We start from the raw sequence: 17,277 nt of genomic DNA, 5'->3' as shown, positions 1-17,277 counted from the left end.
ACACCGATTTGTCATGCTGATGTTGAGGTTGCAACGGAAGGTAGAACATCCATGTTGCCATAAAAGTGGTGCTCCACAAGCACTGTCACACTTATTTGTCAGGCGGATGCTCCGACATGGAGATATGGAAGAGAACTATCCCTGATATGTACAGGAGAGCGAATGATACAGCAGGGAGAGGGAGAAGAGAATATATCATAGAGCTAGAAGGGCGAGATTAGTTTAGTAGCAAACAAAGGGAATTGCTGCTGAGCACACCAACTGGAAATGTTGGGGTATGTTCACATCCAGCAGAAATACTAGGAATTTTCCGTGACAAAATGCGCAACATTTACGCAACAAAAACATTGGTGTGGATTTTGACTTGAAATTAGCTGCGGATCCACAGTTGATTTTAGATCGCCACTCTTCTCACCTTGCAATCAGTAGCCCCTCACTGCAGTGAATGGAGGAGCCCTCACCCAGCAACTGCTACTAAGTACTGCAGCCACCAGTCAGGTGATGCGCCCACTTCGCATCACCTGACTGGCAGCCGCAGAGCTTAGTAGTGGTTGCTTGGTAAGGGATGTGAGGGCTTCTCTATGCGCTGCAGTCAGGGGCTGGCACACAAGCCGATGCCCTTCCTGAGTTACACAGCTGTGTTTCTCCAGCATGACTGAAGTAGAGGCATAATTTGCCTCGAAATGCTGTGCATTTCTCAGCTGGTTTTCATTTAATAATAAATAACACTTTTTATATTTGAACAAGTTCACATTTTTTCAAAAAGGTTTGCGCCATCCTACGTGCCCCTTTTTAGACTTTCTTGTTCTTCAAACTATGATGTATGTTTATGCCCCCACCCCCACCCAGTGAAGATCCTGTGTGGAACAGTTCATTCTACATTATAATACTATTAGCTGAATTACTGTTATGGGAATAAATCATATCCCTCTGACTTCACTGTACTGCTCTAAATCGGTTATAGTGAGAAGTGCATGCATGCAAAGTAACTGACAGTGACACAATTCTGGTTAATCATCAGTACACTTCTGGTTTATTAACATCATCACGGTACAAATATACCCCAAATGACGCAGCAGTAGAAATACAAGCTACCCAAAGTCATAACAACTCATGATTGGCTTAGTTTGTAATGACTGACACATGTTAACGATATCCAGGAGTGGTACCGTACAGATAACGCAAACAGTTTCATCCTGTGTATCCTCCCTGACCTTTGAACGTCCTTTTTCTTACCTGCACTGTGAAGAACTGTACCTGAATTGTTGTCAATAATTGCTTGCCAAAGTTTATTTCAAGTTAAGTTTATACCGGGCCCTAACGGTTCCTGGAGACCCGAGGTACTGTACACTAGTGTCAGTGTTTATTTTCCGCCGTGTGATATATTGGTGTGTGGGAACTGTGGCATCACCCATGACAACTACAACTCCCCTCATTCTGTTTATTGGCATAACCTATCCTAGGGGTGTCGACGGCGGCCTGCAATCCAGCTCTCGCCTTGGCTACGTGTCATCCCTCTGGGAAAAGGAGCTGGTAAGTGCCGCTGTGACAAGCCATCACCTAACCCTCCCAGCTACTCACGTTTGTCAAGTGTCCAGGGTACCCCTCTGGGGTGTTCCACCTGCACTTTGTGATTTTTGTCCTTTTTTTCCTAGTGTACAAGTGTTTTTTCCTTCTGGTATGTTTCTTGAAATACAACCCCACCCAAGAAATACTAAACAGCTTGTCCTCTTCTGGAAACTACTGACGCTTTCAGGAGCCTTTCAAATCGTCGGAATTATCGCACCTAGATTCTGTACCAAAATGCACACGTCTCCATGCGGATTTTCATGTGAAATTGAAATGGATTAAATCAGCTTGAAATTCCACATCAAAATCCACAACGAGACTTGCAGGTTTTGCTGCAAAATTTGTGGCGGCGGAATAAGCTATGGATTTGGGTGCGTAATAATGTAAGAACGCCCTCACTGGACACACAGCTTACGACTCCAGAAGCAAGCAGTCTAACCACTATGATTTACATAAAATGAGAATTCTTGAGGTACAGGAGATCATTTTATTTTATTACAGGATTGATTACCAAAGTTCCATTATTCATATAAGTAACAGGTTACAGTTGAGATACATTATATATTTTGCACATAATAATAACCCAGTGCTTCTGAACCTTATGTTGCAGTTGAGTTTAAAGCAGTTTTACCACTATAGACTTTTATCACCTATTCATATAATAAGTGATAAACGTCTGATCTGTGAGGGTGTCACCACTGAATCTCCCACTGATCCCAATAATGGGGGGTCCTCTGTCCTCTTCTCGTCACTGCGGGCTTACTGCACCTACCCGCAGTGACTTCAGATTGAATGGAGTGGCGGTCACACATGTGCAGGACTGCACTCGACAAAGAAACTTCACGGCTGGCAAAAAGGGGGAGGATAAATCGCCTAAAGGTACTAGAAAGGACATAAAAGGGGCAAAACAAAAACGAGGCCCTTCTCTCCTAGTTGACAAAGTCCCCCATAATAATGGATAACATGCTATGGGGCTCCCTCCCTCTTATATATGCTGCAGACACAGTGGGGATTCTTAGGATTTAAACACTGCAGGAAGATATAAGGGATATATACTTAGTTTGCACCAAAAAACTGGCATACCTGTCTTGTATAACATTTATTGTGTGTTTTATATACTTTGTGCGCCTTGATAAGTGGCTTATTAGGAAAGGACCATGACCGCAGATGCGACACTGGGGATGAAAATTCTGATGCAAACTAAGCAAACCAATAAGTATAAAGTTCAGGCAAAAGTGTCTAAATATGCCCCATATTTATCATCCAGCATGAGCCACAGTGATACATTTGGCATATCTTCAGAATGTACAGTCTATGTTTACACTATTTATCTATTAGACGGTATTAATAAATGTCATCTAAGTGATAATGAGCACTTCTGATAACAGCAGCCAATTACATGCCCAATAATTGGCATATTGTTTTCAAATGGGCAGAAAAATTGGGCTCTGTGCCTCATATTTGTAAGCGGAAATTACTAACAAATATCATTCTCCCGATAATGATAGGCTTACTGTTGAAGGTTGTCTCCAAACTGCAGACTGGACAGTATGGACCCTTTCGCACAGGCGTTTTTCCTGTCCATGTGCTGATCAAATAAAGACAGCTCATTAAGGAAAATGACTGTACTGATACATGTGTTTTTATGCAGACGGATGGTCCATATTCACGGATCAAGATTGCCCATAAAAGTCTATGGGAGTATTAAAAAAATGCAGCGAACATGGATGTTACATGCGTGTGTACTGCGGTTTTTTTATGCATCTTTCCAGGAGATAGTGAAAAAAAAGTGACATCAATTGGGCCTTCTTGCTTTTTTTTTTGTGTGAAAAGTGTGAAAAGCAGACGACACATGGATGCAACAAAAACACATGCAACACAGACATACGCAGGCTGTGAAGTTGGTCCATTTGTCACCGACCAAAATTGTGTATGACCGTGTGAATGGGCCCTAAGGGTATGTTCACAAATTAAAGATCTGATGAGAATTTAGACGCAGATTCCATGCCTAAGGGCTCATGCCCACGGCCAAGTCGGATTCCGACTCAGAAATCTTGGAGCGGGATCAGACCCAGTGACACCCAGAGACCCATACTCAACTGTCCGGATCCGCAGCGAGCGTTTTGTCTGGCGTGCATGCGCAATGCAGGGCATGACGCGCCGGCGCTGGGCTGTGACGCGGATTCCCGTAATACTTCTGCAGTGCTCACTGCGGAAGTGCCGTGGGACGGACGGCTTCCATTGACTGAAGCGTTTTATGCCTCATCCCATGCAGCAGAAGAAAAATTAGCGCAGAGAAATTACAGGGCTATGAATTTTATAATCTGCAATAAGCTCATTATTTGTGTGCATTGCACTTGGAAAAGCTGTGGATTATATCCATTGAATGAGAAAGAAGCTCGTCATATTGGGGATCTGTTGGCACACCTATGGCGGAAATCTGAGTGTCAGCCTCGGATTTCTGCTGTAGATTCTTAGCAATAAGAAAAAAGTTTGGTACCGTGTTAGCCAGTTCCCGAAGTAGGTTGGAAAGCTCGCTACAACATCATGTATTTTTGTTAGCCATTAAAAGGTATCATATCTACAAGATTACTTGGTTTCTCTTGCTGGGAACAATCACACTTTATTCTTAGCAAAAGAAATAATACAAAAAATAAATCTACCTAAAGTTTTTACTTTTTTTTCTGTTTTTGTTTTTCTGCTTGTTTCACTCTATTCTTGCCAGCCTGTTTCTGTCTCTGTTTCTCCGTTTGTCTCTGTCTTTCTCTTTGCCTTCTTCTCTCTTTTTCCCTTTCCACGCTTTTTTCTCTCTCTTTCTGTCTTTCATGCTCCCGCTTTTTTTCACGCACCCTTATTTTTTGCCGATCCTTTTCACGATCTCGATTGTTCTGGGATCTGTACGCTGCACCTGCAACAGCTGCAGACAGGATCACATCTCCGTCCACCTTGCTGACCGCTTCCTCTTCTGGCTCTTTTTCAGGACTTTCCCTGTACTAGTAAGAGAACATCAAACAATTGGAGTCAACAATAGTAAGTAATGAACTAAAACATTGCAATGCATATTTCCCTTTTCAATATCTACATTTCACAATGGTTTCAAGACCTGCATGTCATTATCAAATTGATGGCAGGAAGGTGTTTGCTGCTATGACTTCTTGGAAGAAATATTCGACATATGCAGAGTAGGTCATTTAAAGGGACAGGCCACTTTACAACTACATGTTAAATGGTCACTGACTTTTCGAACCACTTGTGCTTATATGATAGCCAATGTGATAACTAGCAAATGTGCAATTCACTTTATTTAATAAAAAATAGGTTTTAATGTTTAAAAACATAATTAAAGTGCTTCCTTCCACTAGAGCCATTAGTTATGCTGCTTATAGGATGTGACAGGTTCCCTTTAAGGAATTACCCAGATTTATAATAAGCACTGCCTGGAACTTTACCCAGCGCTTTATTGAAAATTGGGATTGGAGGCAATCACAATCAAATCATTATTAGCTAGTTTAGGCATGGGTCTAACAAAATACTAAAGGACTGGGCCATCCTTGTATAGCCAGGACTGAATACCATCATACCTTCCTTCATACAAGGTAGATGCGTGGTGTAATTGGATTTTTGTTTCTAGTCACTTGTAAGTATGCAGGCTCACAAGAAGTTGGCTATGTGCTCAAATGCCCAGTAATTCGGCATGCATACATGTATAGACACCCACATTACTGTGTGTTATAGTCACAGGAATACAGTTGGAAAGATGCATCAGACATTGCGCCAAAAATCAAAGTGCACACCAATGCTCTGATTATAAAAAGAAACAATTTTCCGCTGCATAGCAGCTAAGTTTTCAGCAGGAGAAGGACGGAAGAAGCTGGGGACTCTGCTATCTGAGCCAGGGAAGAAGCAGCAACTCCAAGGCTCCAAGCTGGTGGGGTACCACACTGACAATAGAAGACCAAGTGATGGAATGGTGAACAATCTTCCTGTGGACTGATTAGGATCAGCATCAACTAGAGTTCACAGCGCAACAAACTGTAAGTGAGGCTGGCTTCTCAACGGATGATAGGTGTTACAGCACAAAAGAATGGAGTAAGAACTGCATAATATATATTTTTTTATTATACAAACACAGAATACATTGTAATCACATATAGGAACAATACATTTAAAAATATAAAAAGATCAATCATAGGTAGGATCACAAAAATATAAAATATATAGTAAGTAGAGAAAAGAGAGGCTACATGCAATTTTTTTTTAACAGTGTATAGACTCCTGAAAAACTTGTAATAACATGGTTGCATACCAGCAATGGGTATATCAAAGACATAAAAAAGACCCACCCATGATACAAAAACACTTGTCATTCGTAGGTGATTTACCCAATGCTGGTATGCAACCATGTTATTACAAGTTTTTCAGAAGTCTATATAGAGAGAGGTTCATTGTTACAGTTATAGCATTTTTTGCCATTGGTACATTTACACTTTGTTAAAAAATATTGCACGTAGCCTCTCTTTTCTCTACTTTCTATGTATTTTATATTATTGCAATCCTACCTATGATTGTTCTTTTTATTATTTTTAAATGTATTGTTCCTATATGTGATTACAATGTATTCTATGTTTGTATAATAAAAAAAAAAAATACAGTAAGCAGTACTTCATTCTTTTGTCTTGTCATTTAATATATGGTGGAGTGATACTCAATACCGATTTGTTTGGCACTTCCACCAAATACTGGCCTTAGGGCTTATTCACACGGCCATTGGCGTTTTTACGTGAGCCCGCGAGCGCTGTAAAAATGCGTGAACGGACGCATAAAGCTAACGTTTATGTGCCTGTTCAGACAAGCGCGGGCCTGAGCCCGGCACATATACGCCGAGCCCGCAATGCCATCGGGCAGGGCAAGACAGTTTAGCTCTGCTAAGGGGAGGAGGCGGGATGGGGCAGGAGCTAGTGTGCTAAGCTCCCACCCCCTCTTCGCCCCTTGTCGCAGCCAGCAATGGGAGGGGGCAGGATAGGAGTGGAGCTAAGCCTCTTCCATTGCAAACAGCCGGCAAGGGGCGGAGAGGAGCAGGGAAGGGGGTGGGAGTTTAGCAGTCACTCTGCTAAACTCCCCCTCACCTCCCTTCTCCGGCAGCTGTGATAGGCTGTCACAGAAATACACTATCTTGGCCGGCCGGGCGCTTTTACGCCACGGAAATACCCCAATGTCAACTGATGCATTGTAAACCAATGCATCAGAGGGGCAGCTGACATACGCCGGTGTGAATCCAGCCTTACTTTTATATGCATACCCTGTGTTATTCTTATACACTATGGATTATAGTGTGCACAGCGATGGGGAGCGGTAGTAATTAACAACCAAAAAATATAATGGGCACTACATAATGAGATAACCTGGTAATGAGGTGCACAATGAGTATGACTTGCAAAGAAAAGGACGCAACGGAAAAGATAAGGGCTGTAAGCAAGTAACACCAGCGCTCTAGAAAATATGAATGAATATCATATGCAAATGTTATTGAAATATGATATTGATCCATATTTTCTAGAGCGCTGGTGTTACTTGTAGCCCTCTTTTCAGTTAAGCTGTAGTAATTAGCCAGCAAGTTTGCTATACTGGTCACTAATTATATTGGGAGAGACTGAACTGGGAAAAACCTGTACTATCGCTTGAAGTCTAATGATGTGACGACGCATGGTTGAGCTTAAAAAAAAGACATGTAAAAGCATAAAGGTACAAAAATAGCAAAAGTTGGGTTTATTCCTTCATCACCAGCAGCAATGTTTCAACCTGTCAGTCTTTGTCAAGCATGAATTCTGATCAGGATGCACCTGAGGCAACTTTGTTATTCATGCATGGTTGAGTGTCGGACATTGCTTATCGCAGGACTTAGATATTTTTGCAGGAAAAAAATAGAAAGTAACTTTAGAAGTGGGTGAATGTTAACCCCACAGAGAAACCAATTGTTTGCTTTTGTTTTTGTGTTCTCAAATAAACATTCTAAACTTTGGTTACTCCACCTGCTGCATCGTATCCCGAGCTTTGCGCCACCATACCCTGACCCTTAACACATGTATGAATACTGAATAAATGCAACAACATTCTGAAACTAAATAATTTGCAGAATTGAAGAGCAGAGATACAGACAGAATTACTCACCTCATCCTCTGAGTCAGTTTCTGCCCTAAGACAACTGCAGCTCATTTTCGACTTCTAGAACTTGGAGAGTTTTCAACCAAATGAATCTTGCATCAGCATATGTCTCTGCTGTGTGGCGGAGTGGAACTACACACCTTAGCAATGATGAATGGGTGTGGGAGATTTGCTAATCCTACTGATGTCAACAATTGAAGAACACTTCACATGAGACGATGGGCCACTCCTGTAGATACAAATGAGTTTTACTTACACCCATACTTTTTTAGTTCTTTTCTTGTGCAATCTCTAGGTGAACTCTGAGGGTTGTCCACAAGGGGTTGAAAAACCAGTCACAAATTCCAAGGAAACTCTGCATGTATAATGCAGATTTTGCTGTGAATTGGCGTTGAATTTCAAAGTTAACTCCTTTCATTTAAAGAGGTAAAAGCTGTGCTGAAAAGGCACCCCAGAAATTGATAGACTTCTAGTTGAAAAAATGGTATTTTGTAATCTGATGTGCTAAACTACCTGTGCTGTAATGGTATCAGGATAGCACTCTGAACTACTCAGCTGGGTGTCAACATTGCAATTTGTTTTTACTTGCAGCATTTTTATTGAAATTTTGCAGCATTTGTGATGTGCTTTTAAATTGCTGCCAAAAAATGCGTTTGAAAAACTACATGCATTATGCCAAGCAGCTTGGCAATGCAATTTGAGGCCATGCGGGTTTTACAGGCAAAGAACTTTGAAATTATGTGCTTCCCCTGTAAAAGCCGTGCGGCCAAAAACTACATCACCATTCTTGGTAGAAGTCATTCAGCTTTTAAAAACGTATTTTGGAAGCAATTAAAAAGAACATCCAAATCTCAGCAAACTGCAATAAAACGTGAAAAAAAACTACTGAAATGTAAATACCACATGGAAATCCAGCCTTAGGGCTCAGTCACACGGGCGCATCGGCACCCGTACACCGGCGCCGATGCGCCCGTGTGACTGACAGTTAGAACACGGCCGTACCTGAAGACGGACGTCTCTCCAGTGCTGATCATAGAACACATGACAGGCAATGAAGCTGGTCACATGTTCTTTCCTCCGGCGCTGCAGATAGACGGTCGTCTTCAGGTACGTCCGTCTGCTGGCTGTAGTAACACGGGCGCCGATGCGCCCGTGTGACTAAGCCCTTAAAGTTTTATGTAGCAGTTTGTGCCACATGAGGATATGAAATGTGCAGCATCCAAGCAGATGGGACTGTCTGTGTGCTGTCTAATGCATATTGCGCACAAGATTATCAGGTGCAATTTGCAATACGGCCGTGTGAATCTAGCTTTACTGTGTGATTCACTCATCCTACATATAGCACACAAAATATCAGTATATTGCTGTTTAACACTGGGTCTCCACGCTGCAGTAACTGTATGCAGCTGAAATCATGTCCACCCATGGTTGCACAATTTTGCTGGTAGAAGGGCAATATTACCAATAGTGATGAGCGATTAGTGAAATAATTGGTTGATGTGGGGATTTGAGGTCCTTCTCTACTGCCAGAATGAGAATTGTCATTCGTGCTAAGTACACGCAATGCGTAGTCTTCCAATTGAAAAAAGCCGCTGCAGAGGATTGCAACTTCCCCGAAGGGATGAGAGGTGGTTTTGAGAGAAAAATGCCTCGCATCTACAGGGGAAAAGAATGTTGGCGAGCGTGAAATTGCGGAATGATTCATGGCCTGATATTGTGCTCGCCTATGTGAAGTTAGTCTAAAGGTGTTGGCCCATATTCCTCAGCGTAAGGCATAAGAGTGTTCCTGCCTGGTCGCACCATCCATGTAGAATAGCTGAGGTTAGTGATGGATGGAATGAATGTTGTGTAGCTCCTGATCCTGCTTCTGGACCTATATTATCTCACACTTTTCTTCCTCCTCCTGCTCTTCCTCTTTTATACTTCTCCCATGGGTGAAAAAATGTCCCCCTTTCTGGTCTGAAGCCACCCTCTCTGCGACAGGGGCATAACTATAGGGGATGCAGAGGATGCAATTGCATCCGGGCCAAGGAGTCTTAGGGGGCCCATAAGGCATCTCTTCTCCATATAGGAAGTCCACTACTATTAATAAAGTATTAAAGATTGGCCCTGTTACAGATTTTGCAATGGGGCCCAGAAGCTTCAAGTTACATCTCTGCTCTGCGTTATTGAGTAATGACAGATTGGCCAGACAGATGGGAGATTGGTTTCCCTTCCTCCTACTCCTCCTTCTATGACAACACGTCATTATCCCTGAGGCCCTGTAGCATCTGTTCCAGCAGGCAGACAACAAGGATGGTCATACTGATCAGTACGTCATCACAACTGACCATTTTGGTTGCTTCCTCAAAGTAGGCTAAAATGGTACAAACATCTTTGATCTGTAACCATTTCACAGGCGTCAACCTCCATATAGCGCCTGTTAACAGAATATACCATCTAGTACTCCATGATCACTCTCTGTTGCTGGCTTAGCCTCTGCAACTATGCAACGTGGAATTGCACCTTGTAGGTATGTCACAGACGAGGAGGTTGGGTGGTAACCTGAACTGTTGCTGCACCTCCGCCTGATGAGAGACGGCTGGGTGTGAACGCCTTTTCCAGCAGTGGATGTAAACCTGGGTAATTGTTTAGGAAGCGCTGAACCACCAGGTTCAGCACATGGGCCAGGCAAGGTATGTGTATGAGATTTTTGAGGTGAAGGGATGCCAGGAATTTGGCCCCATTGTCACACATGACTCTGCTGCATTGGAAGCTCAGCATGGGTGTCCCATGAGAGGCATAGCAGGAGCTCAGCTGCCAAACGTCAGCTGAGGACATGCACTAGAGGTCTGGATCAGAGTTAGCACGAAACCCGGCCGTTTAAACCTTTAGATGCTACGGTCAGTGTGACAATGGTATCTAAGATGCTGACAGAGGAGGCTTCCTCTGTCACCCACTGGACCTCCGTGAAGTAAAGCAGGAGGTTCTGATGAGTTGTTATGGCATCCAGAGGAATAACAATGACCTCCATGTCAGCCATCTACATTGGCCTACAAGAACCTACCAAAAGCCAAGCCCTAATAGGTACTTAGAATACATCGCAATACTAAAGTACTGTTGCATATAATACTGTGGATCAAAGTAAAGGAAGTTATGGTCCCATAATGGGACAAAAGTAAAAATAGTAAAAAAGTTTAAAATAAATGTAAAGAAATATTTAAAAAAAACTTCAAATCCCTCCCTTCTTGCCCCTTATTACATAACAATCCCAGAAATTCAGTCTTTTAATTTTGCCTCTAAAAAACAGCAAGTTGTGAGTTGCACTGCAAACCCACTGACGTCAATGAGCGTATGAGGTGACAGGGCTACACAGTGATCTATGATTGCATGGCCAAAGTTGTTATGTAGCTCTAGCCTTCGGGCTCTATCACTATGAAGAAATGTTACTTTATATATGTATAAATACTATTTCAGATTACTTACGTCAGGCAATTAAGATAATAAGCCGAGTTATACAGACTGCTGACTAACAACTTTCCAACTCCAGAGCTGATCTCTGACATTGTTAGGAAAAATGCTGACACTGTATCCATGCACTCATTTAAAAAAAGTTAAAGGGGTTGTCTCACTTAAGACAACCCCTTTCATAAAACAGCAGTTGCTTGCCCCGGGTCCCATCCTGATTTTGCTCTGGTAACCCGTGTACCAGACAGCTAGAAATGTTGTATTACAAAGCTAATAGGAAACTTATGAGGGGCTGGGGAATTTATCAAAAACTTTGTGCCAGTGTTCTGGACAATAAAATCCTCAAATTTTGGTACATGCTACATTTGTGCAAAAATTAGTGATTTTTCTTTATGTTTATGCCCGTCTCGCTATTTATTTTTTTTTAAGTGGGTGGCTTTAGCAAAAAGAGCAGAACTTCAGTGGTCTGACAAATTTATAATAATTTCCCCCGGAATCTGGCAGAAAATATAGCACAAATCTGAAGCAGCTCATATCTGGTGTAGATGTGGTTTTCTGATGTATGAATAGCCAAAACATGGACCAAATGTACTAAAAAGCATGCAACTCTTATTAAATCTGGTGCAGCTTTCACCCTTACAATGCTGTTGAAATCTGGCATAAGATTCCCAATCTTTAGTTTACCCCAATTGACTACTAATGAATAATTTGCCACAAAGTCTTTTCTCATCTGGTACCTGTTAAAATTGAACCATTTTAATCTAGATGTTCATTCCATTTAGTTACACCCTCACCTATTCTCTCTCAATAGTTGTACTACTCTACAGATGTGATTCCTATCATCTCCCATATGCACAAATCCCTATACATTCTAACAAAATACAGTGAATTAGACTTGACTCTTATAATGAAAAGTTATACATCATAAGGCTCACCTGATTTAGGCGAGGTCTCTCCTGACAATGGATGTCCTGAAAGAACATGAGTCAGTCATAGGATATGAGAAGAGCTAAGAAGGCAAAGTGCAAATTCAGCAAGTGAGAAAAGTGTCTTTTAGGACAGGGACAATAGGGATGAGCGAGAGAAAGTCATGAAACTATAGAAGATGGTGAAGGGAAGGTGAATGTACCTGCTTCCCACTACAGGTTTTCAACCTATTTGAATGAGATGGAAAGGAACAATATAGATAGCATTACCACTTCTTGTACCACAAGTTCATATGACCATTATGATATAGGAAAGTTTTCTAAGATGGGACAGATGAAGAAATGTAATAAAGAAAAGATTTGAATGGAAATGATCAGCAATTCAGTAGACTCACCGTTTAGAAGCTGCAGGTATGATATCCAATATGTAAGTGAAGAGCTCCCGCCCAATATCCTGTACTCATCATTTCCTCAAATATCACTTCCTTGCATTACAATCACAGGCTTCTCTCCAAGTTTCCAATCATGTTAGGACAGGAGTGGTGTGCCGGTGTCTTTTTGCATGGGTGTGCATAGTTTAGAAATGCCTGAGTGAGAGTAATAGCATAAGACAGCGCACATTATATAAAAGAGCTTTCACATTGCTGCATAAATGTAGACACCTGTTGTACTGGAATCAAGCTAATTAAATATGTGACACTCCCAGTAGAATACATTTCCCCTTCTGGCTGTACAGGTCATTACAGAAATATTTCTAATCTCAGTGTATTCTCTGTATATTAAACAATCATACAACATGTAACAATCATTTATTTATTGGCTGAATGAAAACAAATGATCTGAAACTGCTACGAAGAGTCCAGACTCAGATTGTATCATAGCTCTATGGAGTTTGCTCTGCATTCTGCTTGAGAATAGGGAGTAAGTACATAACATCGGTGCCAGCATTATCTTTATTCCAATTCTTGTCCATACAGTGTGTAAAAATGTAAAATACAAGGTCTAACCAGCCATAAAAATACCCAATAAAACCAGGATTTCCAAATGACAATTCCTGTTCTTTCTTGTCTACATAGTTGTCATAATTACCATCTATGTAACTGCACTGCATGCACTTCAATCTGAGAAGTTGGTGCTACAGTCATATGGAAGAAATGTTTAAGATTGTTTTTGTATTTCAACATTTCAACATTTGTTGAAAATATCATTGTTTAACCCATTAAAGAGGTTTTTCCAAGCAGAAATACTAATGATTAAAGGATCTGGGTATGTTTAGATTGCAAAAAAGAAGGCTGAGAGGGGACTTAATAGCTGTCTACAAATATCTGAAGGGCTGTCACAGTGCAGAGGGATCAGCCCTATTCTCATTTGTATAAGGAAAGACTAGAAGCAATGGGAAGAAACTGAAAGGCAGGAGACACAAATTAGATATTAGAAAGAAACTTTCTGACAGTGAGGGTGATCAATGAGTGGAACAGGTTACCACGGAAGGTGGTGAGTTCTTCTTCAATGGAAATGTTCAAACAAAGGCTGGACAAATATCTGTCTGGGATGATTTAGTGATCCTGCACTGAGCAGGGGGTTGGACCCAATGACCCTGGAGGTCCCTTCCAACTCTACCATTCTGTGATTCTATAGTGACCTACAGTATCTTCAGGATAGGTCAATAGTTGATTGGCTGGGGTCCACCGCTCGAAACCAAAGACAATCAGTTGATGGGATGCCCACTGTCAGTGCAGGGATACACAGGGATTGGAGTGGAAATTCTACAGCATACATGGTCTGCGTGAAGCCAGCCTCTTTTTAGGGATTTCATTTTGTCTTTCTTTCTTTTAAGGCCCAATGCACACGGCCAGATGGATTCGCATTGCGGAATCCAGAGCAGGCATCCGCCTCTGGATTCTGCAGCAAATACCTACTATAAGCATGCAATGTAAAAGTCGATTTTCATGCCCACGAGTGAAAATCAATTGCAATTTTCTGCTCGCGGGGATAAAATCGCAGCATGCTCTATTTTGAGCCGGATTCTATGCAGACGGCTTCCATTGAAGTCAATGGAAGCCGTCCAACCCGCGGCCCTTCAGCAATCATTGTTGCGGAAAGGCCACGGGATCAGCGTCATCGCCTAGCGACGGCGTGGCATTGTGTACGGCGCATATGTGCCAGCTGGCACATCTGCAACACAGATAACGGATAGGTACACAGGGGTCCCTGGCCGGGCACAGGGTCGGGTTCCGCTGCGGGATCCAGCATGTGGAATCCAACCCGGCTGTGTGCATTCGGCCTAAGTGTTCAACATGTGGGATAAATAATGCAATCATTTCATTTTACAAGTCCTTCCATTTAAAAATTATGAATTTTCGTTATTGCAGTCTATTCTAGAGAAACCTCTCCAAAAAACAACCTCTTTGAGAAGACCATGTCCTTATCCAGACCAGATTTTCAGTGACAGATTTTTAGTTCAACCATATATTTTATACACTGGCCATCCTCTTTGAGAAGATTACCCAACTAAAATACCACTTTTCAATGCAATCTTGGGTGGTGGTCTAAAAGAGGTTTAACTGTATCAGCATTTCTAGATTTTACAGTCATGGCAGACCCAGAGGACACTTTTAGCAACCCATCGGCCTCTGCAATCGTGTAGCGGGGAGTTGATCCAGTTTTGTCCACAGGATATGCTATAAATGGCTAATTGCTGGTGACCCACCTGCTGAGACCCCCATTGTTCTTGAGATCGGTGCAACCCAAATGCCCTATGCGAATGTAGCAGCAGTGATGGCACAGAGGGAGGTAACAAAGCTCACCTATCTCTCTATGTCCCATAGAAATGAATGGAGTGGTGGTCACGCATGCGCATGGGGCGTTTGCGGTGCGCCAATCCTGGGGTCATGGAGGGTCGTAGCAGTCATACCCCCAGGCAATCTGACACTTATTCCCTATTCTGTGTGTAGGGGATACATCTCTTAAAGTGATCCTCCGTTTTCGGGAAAAAAATTCTGCCCCAGGACCAGAGGAGGTATATTACACACAGTTCTTTTTTTGCAGGTCCTCCAATCTGCTTATTTTGGGTGCTGTTTTTAGGTGTCACAGTCTTCAAACTACCTTATCTCCACAGTGCATTGGTGGTGTTAGACTATTAATGCATTATACCTGCTCTCTGACTGGGCTGAACTGCTCATGTGATCAGTGTTGGCCAATTAGAGAGCAATGCATAGTATGCATTAGGTAGTTTAAGAATTGTGGCCACCATGGGAACAGGGGGATCAGAGGGAGGACAGAGAAGAATAACTGCATGTATTATACCTTGCTTCCTCTCTGCTTTCGGGACAGACATTTGTCCCAAAACTGGAGGGTCACTTTTCGACAGTTTTATCCTTCAAAGGCCCTTTCTTTGCATGTTCAGTTATAATTAGAGCCTTCATTTAATTAAGAAAATGAGAGTGGTGGCCAGGGCTTAAAACCCAACACGTGTCCTAAAAATGAAGCAACAAATTGGAGCAATTAATATAACTATAACTAATATGCAGCTGTCAGGATTACAGAATAAAGCTGCGGTGACTTTCAGTTGTCTGGAGATAAAAGTTGGTTCTTATATAACAGGTGCCACTAAATATTTCCTTGTTCAAAATACTGAAGTAAGATTCTATGTATAATTCTAGCTTATATACCTGGTGTTGCCCGGGTAGCCTTGCCACTCTTGATGCACTGGCTCTTTCTCTTTTTGAATTTGGACCTGATGTTATTCCGAGGCCTCTGCAGCCACTGATTTCCTGGCTCTTCCCCTCTCTTTTTGAACTTGGGCCTAATGCTGTTTCAGGGTCTCTGCAGCCTCTGATGTTCTGGCTTTTCCCCTCTCTTTTTGAATTCAAGCATGATGCTGTTCTGAGGTCTCTGCAGCCCGTGATGTCCTGGCTCTTCCCCTCCCTTTTTTCAATTTGTGACTAATGCTGTTCAGGGATCTCTGCAGCCCTTGATATTCTGTCTCTTTCCCCCTCATTCTTAAGATGTTGGTCACCTTGTTCACTTGTTTCACTCACTTGCAGTAATTTTACTTTCTTTGCCTTTGGCTGAACTTGTCTGATGGGTTTCCGTTTTTTCAGAGGCATTCTGGAACCACCACAGTTGTCACCTGACTTCTGGAGGACATCCATGCCAGGTGCTGTGGGGGGGGGGGGGCATCCAGTTATGTCACAAGGGGTAAAAGGTACACTCGTGCCCTTTTTGTTTATTTTATCCCATGGATACCCATTAGTTTTTTTTGTAATTACACAACCCCTTTAAAGTTGTACTGTAAGGTATAGTTTCACGTGGTACATAAGGCAAAGGTTAACCTGACTTTGCAATTCATCTCTGTACTGAGCTTGATTCTGGTACTGTATTTATGGGGGGGGGGGGTTTCTAGTTATGTTATGAGCTTAGTTCTGCTGCTGTATTTATTATGAACTTGATTCTGGTGCTGTTTTATGTTGAGATTGGTTTTAATGTACGTAGCTTACATCTGGTGCTATATTTGGATTATGATCTTGGTTCTGCAACAGTGTTTGTGTTATGAGCCTGGTTCTGGTGCTGTATTTATACTGCACTTGGTTCTAATACCATAATTATGTTATGAGGTTGGTTTGGGTGCTGTGTTTATGTTGTGCACTTGGTTCTGAGGCAGTGTTTCAGTTATGACAAGCGAAGGTAAACAGGTTAAGGATGGGTTGGTATTTATAGGCCAGTGTTGTATGGTTGCCCATCATAGGCTAAGGTTTTCCAGCCAACCCTTGACATTGTGCGTGGGGGAGTGTATGCTCAGAAAAGTGTATTTGTGAGACAAGATACTGATGTTGGACTATATAGTCTGACTTACAATCTATGATTACCGGCAACATGTTTGCATGAAACATGTAAGACGACGAATGTCCTTTGTTCCTCCATGTCTGTCTGTCTGGATCATCTTATAAAGACTGAAAGCTTATAACCCAATGCTGGACTTTCTTCATTTTCCTGTGACTTACAATCAACGTTTCGGTGCATTCTAAAGGTGTTCGCTGAGGTTGAGGCCAGGATTCTTGATTTCTTCTACATCAAACTTATCAAACCATCTCTTTTTGGACCTCGCTTTGTGCACAAGGGTACAGTCATGCAGGAATTGGAAAGGGTCTTCCCCAAACTGTTGCCACGAAGT

At 42.1% G+C, this 17,277-nt stretch overlaps 1 long non-coding RNA gene across 2 annotated transcripts; it reads right to left on the bottom strand.

The window, feature by feature from the left end:
- Window positions 1-1,004: 1,004 nt before the first annotated feature.
- LOC136628106 (uncharacterized) lies at window positions 1,005-12,682 on the bottom strand. Of its 2 annotated transcripts, none has more exons than XR_010792854.1 (4): window positions 12,500-12,682; window positions 12,114-12,187; window positions 7,738-7,960; window positions 1,005-4,562 (listed from the first exon to the last, which is right to left on the bottom strand). It is a non-coding gene; the product is annotated as an uncharacterized lncRNA (long non-coding RNA). The 2 variants fall into 2 exon arrangements; XR_010792853.1 differs by having other exon boundaries at window positions 12,114-12,149; window positions 12,500-12,677.
- Window positions 12,683-17,277: the final 4,595 nt, after the last annotated feature.

The sequence above is a fragment of the Eleutherodactylus coqui genome, chromosome 5 (assembly GCF_035609145.1).
Source record: "Eleutherodactylus coqui strain aEleCoq1 chromosome 5, aEleCoq1.hap1, whole genome shotgun sequence".
Classification (NCBI taxonomy): domain Eukaryota; kingdom Metazoa; phylum Chordata; class Amphibia; order Anura; family Eleutherodactylidae; genus Eleutherodactylus; species Eleutherodactylus coqui.
The sequence above is the reverse complement of the archived record's forward strand: the minus strand, read 5'-3'. Positions and strand labels throughout refer to the sequence as shown.